The 17,476-nt window shown below is 35.0% G+C and overlaps 1 long non-coding RNA gene across 1 annotated transcript in view; it reads left to right on the top strand.

The window, feature by feature from the left end:
• The first annotated feature begins 720 nt into the window (after nucleotides 1-720).
• Nucleotides 721-17,476, top strand: part of LOC130216957 (uncharacterized) — a 36,824-nt gene continuing 20,068 nt past the window's right edge. Inside the window, exon 1 of the long non-coding RNA XR_008835846.1 lies at nucleotides 721-1,469. This is a non-coding gene — a long non-coding RNA (uncharacterized LOC130216957). The remainder of the gene's footprint in view (nucleotides 1,470-17,476) is intronic.

Here is a 17,476-nt window from a genome sequence, read left to right as displayed (position 1 = left end):
CAGACTACAGAAAATCGCTGTGTAAATGATTCAACACTGCATCAATCAATTATTCAATGACTAAATTAATAAAGACCCAAACAAGATTCAGGGGGGGATGACTCTCGATGGATTATGTGAGTCTATTTGACTCACTTTTCCTAACATATCAACTAAGACAAATAAAGAATTCCATTCCATCAATGTGATGCACAAAAGCACTGCAGTGACTCTCTTTACGTCTGTGGCTCTCTCTTCAGTCTCAGTGACTCTGACCATAGATAGCAGAGAGCATGGAACTGCTGGGTGGTGCAGGGTAGGGCAAGGCTGGAACTTACACACCTCTTTATTTGGCCTGCCTAAAAATACCAGAGGCCAAGCTGTTGTAGGTGCGGGGAGGCAACATGGGGAATTTAAGGTGTGCTGACGAAAGGAGAGGGTTTTTTTTGGTAAGGACATGGTAGTTATAAAAAAGAATGGTAGGTAAGGAGGTATCTGGGTGACAAAGGAAGATACGCAATTCCCAATAGGCAATAAGCCCCTCCTTTAGCACAAGCCCCTCCCTCTACAGATCAGAGCAAGCCAGCAGCACTTGAGGGGCTATTTTTTACCCTGCTTCACTAAATAAGGCCAGGCAGTGTATGGGAGTGGGTGCAGAGCCAGGGGGGCTCCTCTTTGCCTTGACCCTCGGGGTATAAAAGCTTCGGAGCAGTGGGAGGCTCCTCCGACCAGCCTCTTCGCAAACTTCCCGTCAGTCCCGTCAACACGTTTGGCGTAAAATATGTCTGAATTCAACATTAAGTATTTTTTAAGCTAACATTTGTTGTTTTCGGTGACGTGGACGTGTATATCGGTGACGTCATTTTTGCCCTTAATGGCTACCGTTTCTCATGTGATAGGACAAGGACGTTTATTGGACAAAGTATGGACAGGATTGTCTGTGAGGATGGAGTATACAGTAAGGGTAAACGAGAAGAACAAGAAAAAGGCTGCATCATCTGCGGTGCTTCTGTTTAACAAATGATCCGATCTTTGGCTCTTTAACTCACATTGACTTCCTCCCTGCTCCGTCTTTCTCATTCCTTTTCCGTCTCTCATTTAGTCCTGTCAGCATACTGTCCATACTTTCTCCTACTCCTGTTTCAGCCGGTATTGGGGCGTAGCGCTATATGTAGCTCTCTTTTTTTTCTTAGGACAGGTGGGGAGGTGATAATCGTAGGTCTTTGGGGTCGTTTTATCTTACCTGGTCTCATTATTTTTGTAATAATTTGCTATCCTTTTTTTGCGCCATGAAGAACTGAGGACACTCTGGTATTGACAGCAATGCTCTGCATTTCTTTTCATCCCCATCTCTTTCTCATCTGTACACCCCCCCACCCTCTCTCGCTCCCTCTCTCTTTCCTCTCATCCTCAAATTCTCAAACGCTGAATCAGCTGCTTGGGAATGGACGCTCCCCCTGCATCTTGGATGCACAAGCTGCCTCTCCCCGGTGAGTATATATGTGTGTGTGTGTGTGTGTGTGTTTGTGAGTAAATACATATACATGCACGTACTGTAAGTGTGTTTCACACGTTTCAGTCTGTCCGCGCTTCTGCTTTTTCTGTTGATGTATTAGTGCGTGCGTGAGGATAAAAGAGGGAACAATCATAGACGGGATGTGCAGCCATCCGACTCCTGTCAAAGTAGTTTTAGCAGCAGTGTTAGCATGCAAAGCTAGCAACTCTACACTGCATCACCCTAAGAACTGCGACCTTAGCTAAAAGGTTCTTTATTAGATGACTTGAGAAATGTGAAATATCTTTAAATATTGTTTTTTACACCCTATCTTTTCTTAACTTTAAAGTGTGTACTGTAGCTTCCTCCACTTTTGGCCCCTGACATTGATATTTAGCCCTGTGGTGGGCCAGGGAGATGCTTACTTTTCTTTTTCTAATTTTACTCTGATGGCTGGAGGACAGACATGAGCCCCCGGGCTGTCAGTCATGTTTAAATGCGGAGCGGACAGAAGCTGAGATGGATCAGGTGACATCAGGATGGCAGCAGCTGTTGCTGGTGGCCGGAGCTTTGTGAAGCTCTGGATGTTCAGTTAGACACAGGAATGGTACACCTGCTTATGTGTATGTGCACCGATTGGTGTTCAAGCCCATTTCCTGGTAATGCTGCTATCTATGGCGTTGAGCTGCTAGGGCGACGACTTGTATGAGGAGCCGGCCATGACTCTGTGTGTGTGTGTCAGTGTGGGGTCATAGGGGTCGATTTACACAAACCACAGTCTGATATCCTATAAGGAAGGGATGATGGGAGAGGTGGGTTAAAACAGGAGGAGTGTGTTTGATTTATGATAGGGACTTTTAGTTTAATTACTCAGAAGGCAGTGCTGATGCAGAAAGAAGAGCCATAATTTGCTTAGCTATTAGCTGTTAGCAAGCAAGTGGTGCCTCTGTCAATGAGCTGTTAAGGCAGCTGGACAGAAAATTTAATTTGAAACAAAGATTTTTATTTTTTTTTTTACTACTGTAATTGTTTAAGATCCTCACCAACACATTTTGCTTAATTTAAAGTCTATCTAACAGTTTAAACGAAAATCAATTGTACTTTGAATGTGAAACAACAACATCTAATCAAGTGTATTAAAACGTGCTTATTTGTTCTGTTGTATTAAAATACAGTGAAAAGTGAATGTTCAAATATTGTTTAATTAGTCTAAACTATACATATTTTCTCAACTGGATCTAATTGTGTCTAATGTAAAAGAGCCACATGCTCTAAACTCATTTAAATTCAGCCTTAATTAAATCGAAATGAACAGAATTGAACGTAATGAACAAAACAAATGCTTGTTTCTATTGAAATCCCAGTCTTTAAAGCAGCTTAATTTAAACCGAACTGAGCTGAACTACACTGCAACACAAAATGATGTGTAATGAATAAAAACGAATGCTTTCAAATTTAATAAAATTTGAATTGTTTAAGTATATTAAAAGGTTTCTGTAGCTTCTATTAAACTCTGTGCTTTTAACAGTGTAAAAACTGCAGAGAAACCAATGTTATGCAATAAATAAGCATAAATATTCTATAATAATAATAATAATCATAATAATACTTATTATTATTATTATTATTTAATTCTAATAAATTATTTTTTACTGTCATCAACCAACTTTACTGATCATTTATTATTATGTTGCTCCTACTAAAATCAGACTTTCAGCAACAGCCTAAACTGGTTTCAGCTGACCATTGTTGTTTGAAAAGGCATTTCAATCCAACGACAGAGCAAATATACCATCAACACTCAAGCGGCGTATTGTGGTCTCATCGCGATGACTGTGTGAGCATAAAACAGACAGTGTTGGATTGTGGGACATGCGGAGTGTGATGGGAGAGGCTGCTCTGATCACATGCATAAATATGTCCTGCTCTGTATGCGCGCTAAGACTCGCCTTGCGCCTTTGAATTCTCATCTACAGCACGCGCAGCATGTAGGCTAGTGTGTTTAAGATAGTATCAGATCACTCACAATCCCCACCTCCTTTTTTTTATATAGAACTATTCATATTTTCACACTTTTGCTTATCTATCTATGGTCAAAAAGTAATTAACGCTCGTTCCATAAAGGAATCAGCCGTCTGGTGTTATAAACCACATGGTGGCTTTGGATCAGAGATGTGGTCTGTTCCTCCTCTGACTGCCCTCTGCTGTAATTATCAGTCACATATCATTCACACTATCACACACACACACACTATCACACACACAGAGAGAGAGAGAGAGAGAGAGAGAGAGAGAGAGAGAGAGAGAGAGTAAGACTGCTGCCATCATATATTCTTACTGTCTCGCTTCTTTTCATATTTTACTCAGGTTGGACTGGTAAAACCTTTTTTTTATACTTAAACAGTCACTCTGCCCCACATATGCAAAATAAACCTGGTAGATTTGCTTAACACTCATGAGAAGGGCTTCATTAGTAGAGTGGCATCAGCAATGGTTTAATTCATTAAAGGGACGATGTCAGCTGAGCAGCATTTGCTTATAAATTGGTATTGATCAGGGAAGGAAAGAGCAGAGGGGATTTTCAGGTGAAAGAAGCTCTCCGACACACAAAAAGACATACATTTCTATTTAACACTACATGGACATCTTTTTTATACACACATCATATACATATCCTTTATATATATATATATATATATATATATATATATATATATATATATATATATATATATATATATATATATATATATACAGTGTGTAAATATATGCAGTGCTCAGCATAATTGAGTACACCCCATTTTGAAAATGAATATTTTTATTCATTTCTCAGTGAATACAGTCAGTCAGTTTTGGTGTATTTAAACAAAACTGATTTATTAGACAGATATATTTATTAAAACCAAACACATTGGGAAATTGAAAGTTAATACTATTAAATTCAATCAAAATATTGCAAAAATAAATTACAACCTAGACAATTTCAACAAAATGTTTCCATTTTTGCTTCTCTTGATTTTTTCTCTTTTTTAAATTTGTATTTATTATTTTTCTCTAACATATACTTTTGGGTGTTCTAGTTTTTGGACTGTTCTTGTAAGTTATTTTGCTAGATTAGCTCCAGATTTGGCTTCAGTACTGACTAATCTAGTGTATATGCCCAAATATAATATTGTATAGCTTCCTAATAACAACTATGGATTTAAAAGATAGATTTGAGAGGGGTGTACTTACTGTACATATGCTGAGCGCTGTCTATACAGTATATCAAATCTTAGATATTCTAACTTCAGATCAAACCTTCAAGGTCAATTTGTGAGATTGTGAGAAATATTGGAAGCTTTTGTTTTATGTTTACTTATAAATTGTATATTTACAGTATATACAGTAAGAATATGCCATTGATGTCTACTGTTACACTAAGAAAAGTCTGAAAATATGTATTTATATGCATATTATTCATAATATATTATTCAATAAACTGAAGATAATTTAATTATAAAATAAATATTTTAGTGAAAAACATAGCTTATTTTTATTTACTTATGTGTTCATTTATAAGTATTTATACTTATACTATAATTTATTTATATTACATTTTAATTTGAAATTGTAGTAACATTTAGAAAATAATACAATTACCATAAACCAGACCCCAAAAACTTTTATTTTACTATTTTTTTTAATTCCCTCACTTTTATTATCAATTATACAGAATTAAAAAAAATTATTTTATTAAATTATTAAAATTGGGTTACACAAGATGTTAGGTGCTTGTGTTACGACTTTTTAGTTTATTTAAGTACAAAGGAATATAAATATTTTCATTCATTCATCTTCTTTTCAGCTTAGTCCCTTTATTATTCAGGGGTCGCCACAGCGGAATGAACCACCAACTTATCCAGCATATATTTTAGGCAGCGGATTTTACATTTTACATTCACACACATACACTACGGCCAATTTAGCTTATTCAATTCACCTATAGCACATGTCTTTGGACTGTGGGGGAAACCGGCCCACCCGGAGGAAACCTACGCCAACACGGGGAGAACATGCAAACTCCACCCAGAAATGCCAACTGATCCAGCCGGGACTCGAACTAACGACCTTCTTGTTGTGAGGCTATCGTGCTACCCACTGCTCCACCGTGCTTGTTTTTATACAATTATGGTTAAGAAAAAGACTTGGTTTTGATATATTGCATGTAACTACCATAACTAATGATCAATACTAATATCTAAGCAAAACTAATATCAACGCATAACAAGGACACCAGAAAATAAAGTGTTACCTTTAAACACACACCCTGCTGCATACACAGAAGACAAAACAAATGTAACCTGCAGTTTACACAAACACACCCTGGGGTCACCTATCAGAAATCGTCAAGTGCATTCATTCATTTTCGACTTGATTAATCTGGGGTCGCCACAGCGGAATGAAGCCCCAACTTATCCAGCATATGTTTTATGCAGTGGATGCCCTTCCAGCTGCAACCCAGCACTGGGAAACACCCATTCCCTCTCATTCACACACATACACTAAGGACAATTACTCAATTCACCTATAGCGCAAGTCTTTGGACATTTGGGGGAAACCAGAGCACCAGGAGGAAACCCACGCGAACACGGGCAGAACACGTAACCTCCACACAGAAATGCCAACTGATCCAACCGAGGCTCGAACCAGCGACCTTCTTGCTGTGAGACGATCATGCTACCCACTGCGCCACCACACCTCCCTCAAGTGCATTGTGCCTAAATTAAACAAGGCACATCACATGTGGTGTATTTAGCCCAAATAAATTCTCGTCGAAACTACACCTGGTGTTCTTCAGAGCCATCACACCCTTAAAGACACGTTTTCCACACACACATATATAATCCCCTCACAATTGTATATTTTTCTTGCACCCAATGCAACCTCAAATCACCCCCCAAGCAACACAAATCTGCATGAATCCCCCATGCCTATAAAGCACTTCAAACAGCGAGTGAATGCAGAGTAAGAGACAGAGAGTGTCAGGGGTCAGAGAGAGGGAGAGAGAGAGAGAGAAAGAGGGGAGGGATAAAGGTAGCCAGTGAATTAGGAGGAGGAGTGTACTGGCTCTATAGGCTGTGCATTATAGATGATGAGAGAGAGAGAGAAAGAGAGAGAGAGAAAGAGAGAGAGAGAGAGCTGGACAAGAGAAATGTAGAGAGGGCAGGTCAGGCACGTTTATTCCCCATTCATTTGCAGACCTAAGAAGATCATGGCACGCGACAGTCCATACTCTTAACTTGCATATGTGTGTGTGTGTGAGAAAGAGAGATGGGGCAGAAGAGAAGAGGAGGGAGGAGGAGGGACAGAAAGAGTGTAAGATAGAATGAGAGAATGTGAAGTAGAGAGAGAGAGAGAGAGAGAGAGAGAGAGAGAGACTGCAGAGGCAGCACCTGGGACACTGAGAGAGGAAAAGCTAGAGCACTTCTTCCTGGTTGCCCTTTATTGTTTTATTCCTCCTCCATGGTGCATTGGCCCATCTGAAGCAGGGGGTGATCTACCTGACAGCCACTTCACTATAGGTAAGCGCCAAAATCTCTCTGTGCTTCTCTCTGCACCTCTCGGGCTGACAGTCAAGGTGAATCGTGTGTGGCTGCGCTCGCCGTAGACTAAGTGAAAAACTGCTCTTCCTGTAAAACTAGCACATGCTGCCTTGTGTGTGTGAGTGAGCGTGTGGGTGTGTGTGCAGCAATGCAGTTTCTGCAGGATGAAGGGGGAAAGAAGAAAAACTATGAATCTATAAATTCTGATATTCGCAGTTGCGTTTGTGGAGCGTCAAATACAACATGGATGTGCTTTTTTTGTATTGATTTGTCTTCTTTTTATTTATTTCCACATCCATCCTTTGCTGTTCAGTTGGATTATTGATGTGTAAAATCTCTTAACATCTGAGAATTTGACCTGTGAAGTCACAGGAGTGTGTGTAATTTCCAAATGTGATGAATATTGTAGTATAGTGTCATGCGGTGAGATTTAAAAGTTTCAAAAGTCGCTTAAAGACAAAAAAAAAAAAAAAAACTGCGCTGCTTCTTTGGCGGAAGAGTCCTTCATATTCATTACCTGCATCTGAATGCTCATATCTGAGGATTGTTACACTTGGAAAATCCATCCATGCGCCCATATATCCTGCTTGGTAGACATACTTCTTTATATGCCCATATGAACAAGAGCAGCTATGGAATGTAAAGAAGTATGTATCCCAGGTGAGAGAAAAACGGGGCTGAGGAACACGCACGCACACATACATGTTCTTGAAATGGTTGAAACCTTGTTCTAGTGTGAAATACAAATAAATCAGAATTTGTGTGATGCGCAGGCCTGATGGGGAGCGTGTGTTAGTGTTAAATTGGCCGTTAACTAAAGATGCGCGGGGTGATGTGATGCAAGGATGGCAGAAGCGCTTGGGTTTCTATGGAGTAATCAAAGTGTGGTCGCCTCATGTCGAAAAACACACAGACAGCAGTTCAGATGGTGCAGTGAACAAATGCTTACTAATGAATAAAATCGGGAGGAAGAGAGGGAGACAGTGAAGAAGAGAGAGAGAGCTTTCACATAGCATCAGAGTGATACTGATGAAGCCGCTGGGGTGATGCGCCTTTGAAATAATTTATAGCAAAAGTCCAGTTGCTGTGACTGCTGTGCGTTTATGTCTGTGAACACGAACGTTATAGTTTTGACACAACTGGTTATGATGATCTCCGCTGCTCGTTGGATAATTGGAATTGTGCTTTAGTTACGTTTCTGAATCAGCGCGAAAAGATATCTATGTTAAGCTAATTATTTGTTATTATTTTATTCATTCATCCCTTTATTCATTTTCTTTTCAGCTTAGTTGCTTTATTATTCAGGGGTCGCCACAGCGGAATGAACCGCCAACTTATCCAGCATATGTTTTACACAGCGGATGCCCTTCCAGCCACAACCCAACACTGAGAAACACACTTTTTCACAGACTATGGCCAATTTAGCTTATTCAATTCACCTATAGCGCATGTCTTTGGACTGTGGGGGTAACCGGAGCACCTGGAGGAAACCCACGCGAACACGGGGTGAACATGCAAACTCCACACAGAAATGCCTTATTATTTTATTATTCTTTTTTTTTTATTTTATTATTAAGTTTTATTAATTATTTGTATCATTTCTACTACAGATGTAATTACAAATCTCACAAAAGGTGGAAATATCTTGAGAAAAAAATTATATTTTTAATTATTTGCTTTTACAGAAGTAAAATGTAGCATTGAAGCTTAAGAGACCACTGATTATACTTGAATGTTTTCACCTATTAAAAACAATTATATTTAATATTTAAGTGATGAAATAAATATTGATTAATAAGTCATAAACATTTTTATAGCCCAAAAAATAACAAATATTAAGCAAAGCAATACATTTACATTTTTATTAAATATATATATGTAAATTATTATTTTATTGCTATATATATATAATAATATATTTAACATTTTTTTATATATTAAAATACTGATTCATGTTATTTTTTATTATTTCAAATTATTTAAAAAAATCTAATATAAGTAAAATATTTTATTACATTTTTAAATAAATAAATAAATAAATAAATAAATAAATAAATAAATAAATAAATATAAATATAAATATAAATATAAATATAAATATAAATATAAATATAAATATAAATATAAATAACTACACTATAGGCTACCAGTCGTCAAAAGTTTAGGGTCAGTTTTTTCCATTTTTTTTTTTAAAGAAATAATTCTGTTTATCAAGGTGGCATTTATTAAATGTAAAAAAAATAATAATAATATTTATACAAATTTTTTATATATATATATATATATATATATATATATATTCAACACATTTCTAAACATAAAGTTTTAATAACTAATTTCTAATAACTAATTTTATCTTTGTCATGATGACAGTAAATAATATATTACTAGGTATTTTTCAGACATTTCTATACAGCTTAAAGTGACATTTAAAGCTTCACTAGGTGAATTAGGTTAACTAGGCAGGTTAGGGTAATTAGGCAAGTTATTATATAATGATGGTTTGCTCCGTAGACTATCGGAAAAATATATAGCTTAAAGAGGCTAATAACATTGACCTTAAAATGGTTTTTAAGAAATTAAAAAAAACTGCTTTTATTCTAGCTGAAATAAAACAAATAAGACTTTCTCCAGAAGAAAAAATATTATCAGACACACTAAAAATATCCTTGCTCTGTTAAACACCATTTGGGAAATATATATATATATATATAAAAAAATATATTAATTCAAAGGGGGCTAATACATCTGACTTATATATATATATATATATATATATATATATATATATATATATATATATATATATATATATATATATATATATATATATATATATATATATATATATATATATATATATATATATATATATATATATAAAATAACGTGCAGAATAAATGGGACATCCTCTGTGAGGGTTATAAGCTCCTTACTTAAAACGGGAACACTTTACCAACCGCTTTGTCCTTTTAGCTCCTGGCAGTCTTGACGCTTCATTAATAAATGTATATATTTCATCTTCACAGAGCCTCTGTACTCACAAAGGGACGTAGGTACATTGATGAACTTTTGGATAGACAGGCCCAGCTGTCCTGCTTTTCGACCGTGTGTGTGTGTGTGTGTGTGTGTGTGTGTGTGTGTGTGTGTGTGTATTCACTTAGCCTTTAGCGGCAGGGCAGAGCAGAGTCTTGCTGTCTGTGGACTGTGTTACGGGAAGCTGTGTGATGGTCAGAGGTGGTCAGAACCCGGTAAAGCAGGTCCACTGAGACCAACTGATCACATCAGAGGATCCACTGCCCACATCAGTACACTAAAATCAAGCTGAACACGGCCTGACTTCCTCTGACCGGCGTCCATGAGTAAAAGAGTGTGGATGAGAGTTTAGAAATGCTTTGGAACAGAGACAAGATGTCCAAAAAGTGGAGAAAAATGGCTAGGGGGTCTATAAATGTATGGTCGGTATACTGTAGAGCTGCACAATTATTTGTTAAAAGATCTTATTGGCAACAGTTGTCTATTAAAGCTTTGACATGTATGATCACAGCGAACATTCACATCTGCATTTGCGCTGCCGCTTACCACCCATTCATCTAGTAATAAAATAAAATAAGTACATATGAATTACGCATTAAAGCAATCCTTTAAGAGATTTGTTTAAAAAATACTACTAATAATAATCAGTAATGAAACAATTTAAGTCCCTGTGGATGATTCACTCAAGCATTAATTCAATAGGTTTGTTTAAAAACACTGATTCATTGAGTAGTGCCACCAATTAAGTCCTTTTGAATCACTCACTGAATCATTCATTCAAGAAATGTGTTTTGAAAACATTTAAATTCACCAATGAAACAAGTACTTATGAATGACTCCTTAAATCATTTGTTCAAGAGATTCCAAAAATAGTGAATCATTAAGTAATGAAACAAAGTAAGTCCTTATTAATGACTACTGAAGTCAGTATAAATGAGTCCCGGAGTCATTCAAGAGATTTGTTCAAAAATGCTGATTCATCCATTATTGAAACAAATGAATTACTTGTGAATGAGGCGTTGAATAATTTGTTTAAGTGGTTTGTTCAAGAGCACACATTTATTCAGTAATGCCAGCAATGAAGTCCTTTTAAATCACTTGTTAAATCATTTGCTAAAGAGATTTGTTTAAGAAAAAAAATATGAATTAAATTATTGACGTCAGTATTAATGAGTAACTGAATCATTCAAGAGATTTGTTCAAAAACACTGATTCACTGAGTAGGGCCACCAATTAAGTCTTTTAAAATGACTCACTCAATCATTCATTCAAGAAATGTGCTTTTTTTAAGTATTAATTCACTAATGATAAGTCCCTTATAAATGACTCTTTGAATCGTTGGTCCATGATAATAAATTACCAAGAGATTTTTTTTCAAAAACACAGAATTATTAAATAATGGAACAAAGTAAGTCCTTACTAATGACTGGTTTAAAAATAAATATGAATGAAATGAAGTCAGTATGAACGAGTCACTGAGACATTCATTTAAGATATTTGCTCAAAAACGCTGATTCATCCAGTAATGAAACCAGTAATGAATTACTTGTGAATGAGTTATTACATTATTTGTTTAAGTGGTTTGTTCAAGAGCACACATTCATTCAGTAATGCCACCAATGAAGTCATTTTAAATTACTCGTTGAATCATTTGCTCAAGAAATTAATTTAAGAAAAATATGAATGAAACTATTGTATGAATGAGTAACTGAATCATTCAAGAGATTTGTTCAAAAATGATGATTCATCCAGTAATGAACATATAAAGTGAGTTTGAATCGAGCAAAATGATTTAAATAAATAAATAATGAAATAAATGCTACATATTAAAGTCATCAAAATATTTTGTGTAGTTGCTCATTCAAAGTATTTTGTAACTTTTTAATTTACAGGCTAATTTTGTATATATTTAATCTCAATTAAGTTCATTTTGTTCACGACCCTATGATAGTTATGGTTAGTGACTGAGTTATAGTTTAGTGCCCATGATATTGTACAAATTAGTCAATGCGTAAAGCAGTTACATTCTCCTGTGAAATCAGATGGAAATATTTTTTTTCGATAATTTTGACAATTTGACCATTTTTCTTTGAAATCTCTAGTAAATTTCACAAATAGTATAACATCGTCAAGTTAACACATTGAGTTAAATGTCAAAATGCTTAATTAGGAATTCTGTAACAGTGTATTTCCTTCTAAAACGTACTCTAAAAATAAAAATAAAATTTTTTTACAGCATGTAAATTGGTCTTTTGAGGCCTTTGGTGGGTCAGTGTAGGAGAAAGAAATGCGAGACATCACAAATCACAGATCACAAAAAAACTGGTCACAGGAATGAGCGAAAATGCATGAAAGTGGGATAAAGCTCCCATGGGACGACTGGAGAGCGAGAACGGGTGACCGAGATGAGGGAAGGGACGAAATATATACACAGACGAGACTTGTGCCATAGACAGAATGCGGCTCAGGCTGTGAAGTGTGTGGATGTGAAATAGCATGATGGCGTGTTTAGGGGCTGTGAAGCTGGCGGCCGCAGGACGGAGGGGGCTGGAGGTGTATTGTTCTGTCACTTTGCCTGTGTCAGCAGGTGGAAGCGTTCATCAGGACATTAAATATGCAACAATGCTGACTGAGCCAGTGAGCTGAGACAGCCAAAGCCCAGCACTGAGGGGACTGGAGGGGCCAAGGGGCCCACTAGAATCCCCACACACTTTATACCGGCCCTGGCTTAAATACAGGACAAATCCAGCCTGAGCGCCGGGTTTTCAACAAGCTATTTGTCGGTACATGCGTATGACACAATCACAGGCAATAACAAGATATTTGATGTGCAGTTATGAAGAGTGTGATTTGGGACTGGTGGGTTTTGGGGCTGCACAGCCCAACAAAAAAAGAAAGAAAGAAAGTGAGTGACAAAATGTCTGAGTATATTGCTAAATATTAAAACGGACACGGAGGGGAAAATGTGTCCATTGTTATGCCAGAATGTAGGAGCTGCAATTACATAATTTTTATTATTATTATTATTATTATTATTATTATTATTAATTCCTTCATTTTCTTTTCGACTTAGTCTCTTTATAAATCAGGGTCGCCACAGCGGAATGAACCGCCAGTTATTATTATTATTATTATTATTATTATTATTATTATTATTATTATTATTATTATTATTATTATTTCATCCATAACAATATGAATAACAATAATAATAATGATTATTGTTTATTATCATTATTATCAATAATAATAATAATCTAAAAATAATAATAACAATGATTATCATTATTACCAACAGTAATAATAATTATGATAATAATGATGATGATGATGATAACAATAATAACACCAATATTAAAATATAAAAAATAATTATTATTATTACCAATGATGATGATGATAATAATAATAATAATAATAAATTATTATGAACATATTATATATTTTTTCATATAATTAGGAACACATGGATATCAGACAAACACTAAATATTTCATACTCTTAAAAATAATAATCATAATAATATAAATAATAATAATAATTATAATTGTAATAATAATAATAATAATAATAATAATGATTAATATTATTATCATCATCCATAACAACAACAACAACAACAACAACAACAACAACAACAACAACAACAACAACAATAATTCTTATTATTATTCTTATTATTTATTATTGCTATTATTTTTATCAATAATAATATAAATGAACAATAACAATGATTATTATTTTATTATTACTGTCAACAATAATAATAATAATAATAATAATAATAATAATAATAATAATAATAATAATAATAATAATAATAATAATTAAAAATAAATAAATAAATAATAATAATAATAATTATAACAACAACAACATAAATAAATAAATAAATTAGGAATACATTATATAATGATGTTAAATAATGTTTTTGTTATGAATTAAATTAATTATTGTGACTATTATTAATATTATTATTATTATTTTGCTGAATATTATATAATGAATATCATTCCATTTTTTAAATTATATATATGATTAAAAATGCTAACTTAATATCATGACATACATACAAGGACACAAAAAGGTCATGGAGGGAGCTAGAATATAATGACTTAAATTGTAATGAAACCAAGAGAATTCTCAATGTCCAAATTCATCAAAAAAAAAAAAAAAGCAAATAATACATAAAATATGTTTCCGATAAAACTAAATGAGCAGCCAACAGAATAAAATAACCCGAGGAAAGGCCCTATGCTAACCATCTAAGAAGTACAGATTCAACCTAAAACAGCTTCAGAAGTAACAAATTAATTAATTAATTCAATTTTTAATTTAATTCAATTATTTAATTTAATTCAAGCCATTATATAAACAGCATAGCATACTGTTTAATTACACCATACAGTACATCCGCAAATGACATCTCACTAGAAAAACACAAATGATCACATGTGCTAAATCATACGTAGATACATAATCGTGCCGTAAGTTAAAGCAATTTGGGCGAATGATTCACCTGACGTGTGTGCAAAGCAGAAAGGCAATAACGGTGGAAGATAAAAAGAAATATTTCCGGGGAGGTTTGGGGATTTGTTCACTCATAAATCGGTGTCTGATTGGCGCGATTATGAAGCCTCCGTCAGGTGATGAAGTGCGGTGAAGTCCAGGACTGATGCGAACAGCCTGATAAATCAAGCACAGTTTATCAAGGCAGGCGATGAGGAGGCAGGTTACAGAGCAGAACATTATTAGTCTTCCTAACACACCAGGACTGACACTGACTGAAGGAAAAGCGCAGCGCAGGAGGAGATGATTTTCTGCTTTTTCAAAGGGTTTAATTTGGCGGTATGGTAACTACACTAATGTTTTAGACTTTAGTAATTTCACCAACAGAAAAAAAAATGGTTTTAAATTTGTTATATGTATGTTTTGGTGTGTAGTTTGTGAGTAGAAAATATCCATTTCTGTTTTTGAACTTTATTTTTGCTAATGATTGTTCTTAAAGTGTCCATGAAATCAAAACTAACCATGTTGATTTTGCTTACATTGCAAGTTTTGTTGTGAACAATTCATCTGTGCATGTCATTAAGAAAAAAAAATGGTTTGCCCCTGTGATCCAATATTGAAATCTGAAAAAGCACTTCCTGTTTGTTTTCAGTTCAATTCTCAGATTACATCTCTCTCAGGTAGTGGGCGCAGTACTTAACCACGCCCCTAAAACTGTTAGTTTTAGCAGCGCTATGACAACAAACAGAAATGGTGAGGAGGAGGTGTCTGTTAGGTTGTAATAACTGTCCCAAAATCCTTTTCCCGAACTTTCTCAATGAAACACCTACTTTAATCCATCCAATCAGCTCGCAGCAGAAAAAAGCCACGCCCACTGATTTTCATTTAATATTTCGTTTCTCTAGGAACTGCGTCACAATATGAAAAAAAAGGTGGCAGCTTCCAATTCATGTGGATTTTAAAGTCTGCATGAACTGGAAATTGCATGTTTGTTGATGTACTTCAATAGAAAATGGAATATTAAGTAGGGGGTGGGGTTTTCTTTTTGTGTATAATTCCCTCTTAGCAAATTAATGGTATGAAGGGAGCTCACATTACTTATTTTGTGGTGAAAAAATCATCTGTGCATTGTCATTAAGACAAAAAAATTGTTTACCCCTGTAATCTAACATTGAAATCTGAAAATGCATTTCCTGATTGTTTTCAGTTCAATTCTCAGATTACATCTCTCTCAGGTAGGGGGCGTGGTACTTAACCACGCCCCTAAAACTTCCCATTTTGACAGCGCCATGACAACAAACAGAAATGGTGAGGAAGAGGTGTCTGTTAGGTTGTAATAACTCTCCCAAAACCCTTTTCCCAAACTTTCTGAATGAATCGCCTACTTTACTTCAATCAGCTCGCAGTGGAAAAAACAAAACAAGCCACGCCCACTGATTCTCATTTAATATTCAGTTTCTCTAGGAACTACGTCACAATACGAAAAAAAAAAATGAAACGGTCGCAGCTTCCAGTTCATGTTGACTTGAAAGTCTGTGTGAACTAAGAATTGCATGTATGTTGATGAACTTCTGGAAAATGGAATATTAAGTAGGGGGCAGGGCTTTCGCGTTGTGCATAATTCCCTCTTAGCAAATTAATGGTATGAAGGGAGCTCACATTGCTAATTTTCTGGTGAAAAAAATCTTTTTGCATGTCATTAAGAAGAAAAAAAAAGTTTGGCCCTGTGATCTAATATTTAATTCTGAAAATGCACTTCCAGAAAAAAACAAGCCATGCCCACTGTTTTCTCATTTAATATTCCGTTTCTATAGGAACTGCATCAAAATATGGGAAATAAAATGATGGCAGCTTCCAGTTCATGTGGCCTTTAAAGTCAGTGTGAACTAAGAATTGCATGTTGTTGTACTTCTAATGAAAACGGAATATTGAGAAGGGGGCAGGGCTTTCTTTTTGCACATCACTCACTCTTAGCAAATTAGTGGTCTGAAAGGAGTCAAACAACAGAAAAGAAACACCACTCCAAATGTGGAAGCAAATGGTCTGATTTTGATTGGAAATTTAAAAAAAACTAACTTTTATTATTTTTCAGTGAATTAACTTGTACTAATTAAATGTTTACCTAAAGAATATCAATGTGCACTACAAAGTAAACAATTTTTATCACCATCCTCAAGAATTGTGGAAACATCTCTGAGACACTTCAAGAAAACCTCTTGCAAAGCGTCATGAAAAAAAGTTCGTTTTTAACACACACGCTGTTTTGATTTAGCTAATAGAAGTTAACTGATAAAGAAATTAATTTACTATTATTTTCGAAGCATTTTTGTTTTACATGTAAGTGCCTAAAACTTTAGACTGTAGTGTAGTTTTGCAGGCAGGTTTCTGGGAGATGTTTCTTCTGGATTTAGTCTGTTTTGCTTCTTCATGATGAATAGTGAGATCCGATCTCTGTCAAAAATAATGTTTGGGAATGTAAACTGGAGGTTTGTGGTTGCGAAAATACCAAATATGTAGCATATACCGTATGAATATAATGGAGACTGTTCTGTTTTTTCATCTAGAGGCCTGAAAAATATGAATGAATTTGCAGGTATCCAGTCATAAAAAAATACAATATGCAGAGTTTGGTAAATTTTGCATGAGTAAGTTAAAATCAAATTGTGTTGTGATATTTGAGACTTTGAATACTGAAATACAAAATATTAATTTGAATACAATATGAAGTCTGCAAGTGTTTCAGTGCGTGCATTTGATGCTTTCAGTCATCACATTATATGAGGACACAATTTCATCTCCACAACTGCTTTATCACTTCACAAACGATTAGTTTAGTTTGGTTTAGTTGAGTTTAGTTTAGACAGTTTGTGAA

This window comes from Danio aesculapii, chromosome 23, assembly GCF_903798145.1.
Source record: "Danio aesculapii chromosome 23, fDanAes4.1, whole genome shotgun sequence".
Classification (NCBI taxonomy): Eukaryota; Metazoa; Chordata; class Actinopteri; order Cypriniformes; family Danionidae; genus Danio; species Danio aesculapii.
This window is presented reverse-complemented; position numbering and strand designations above follow the sequence as displayed.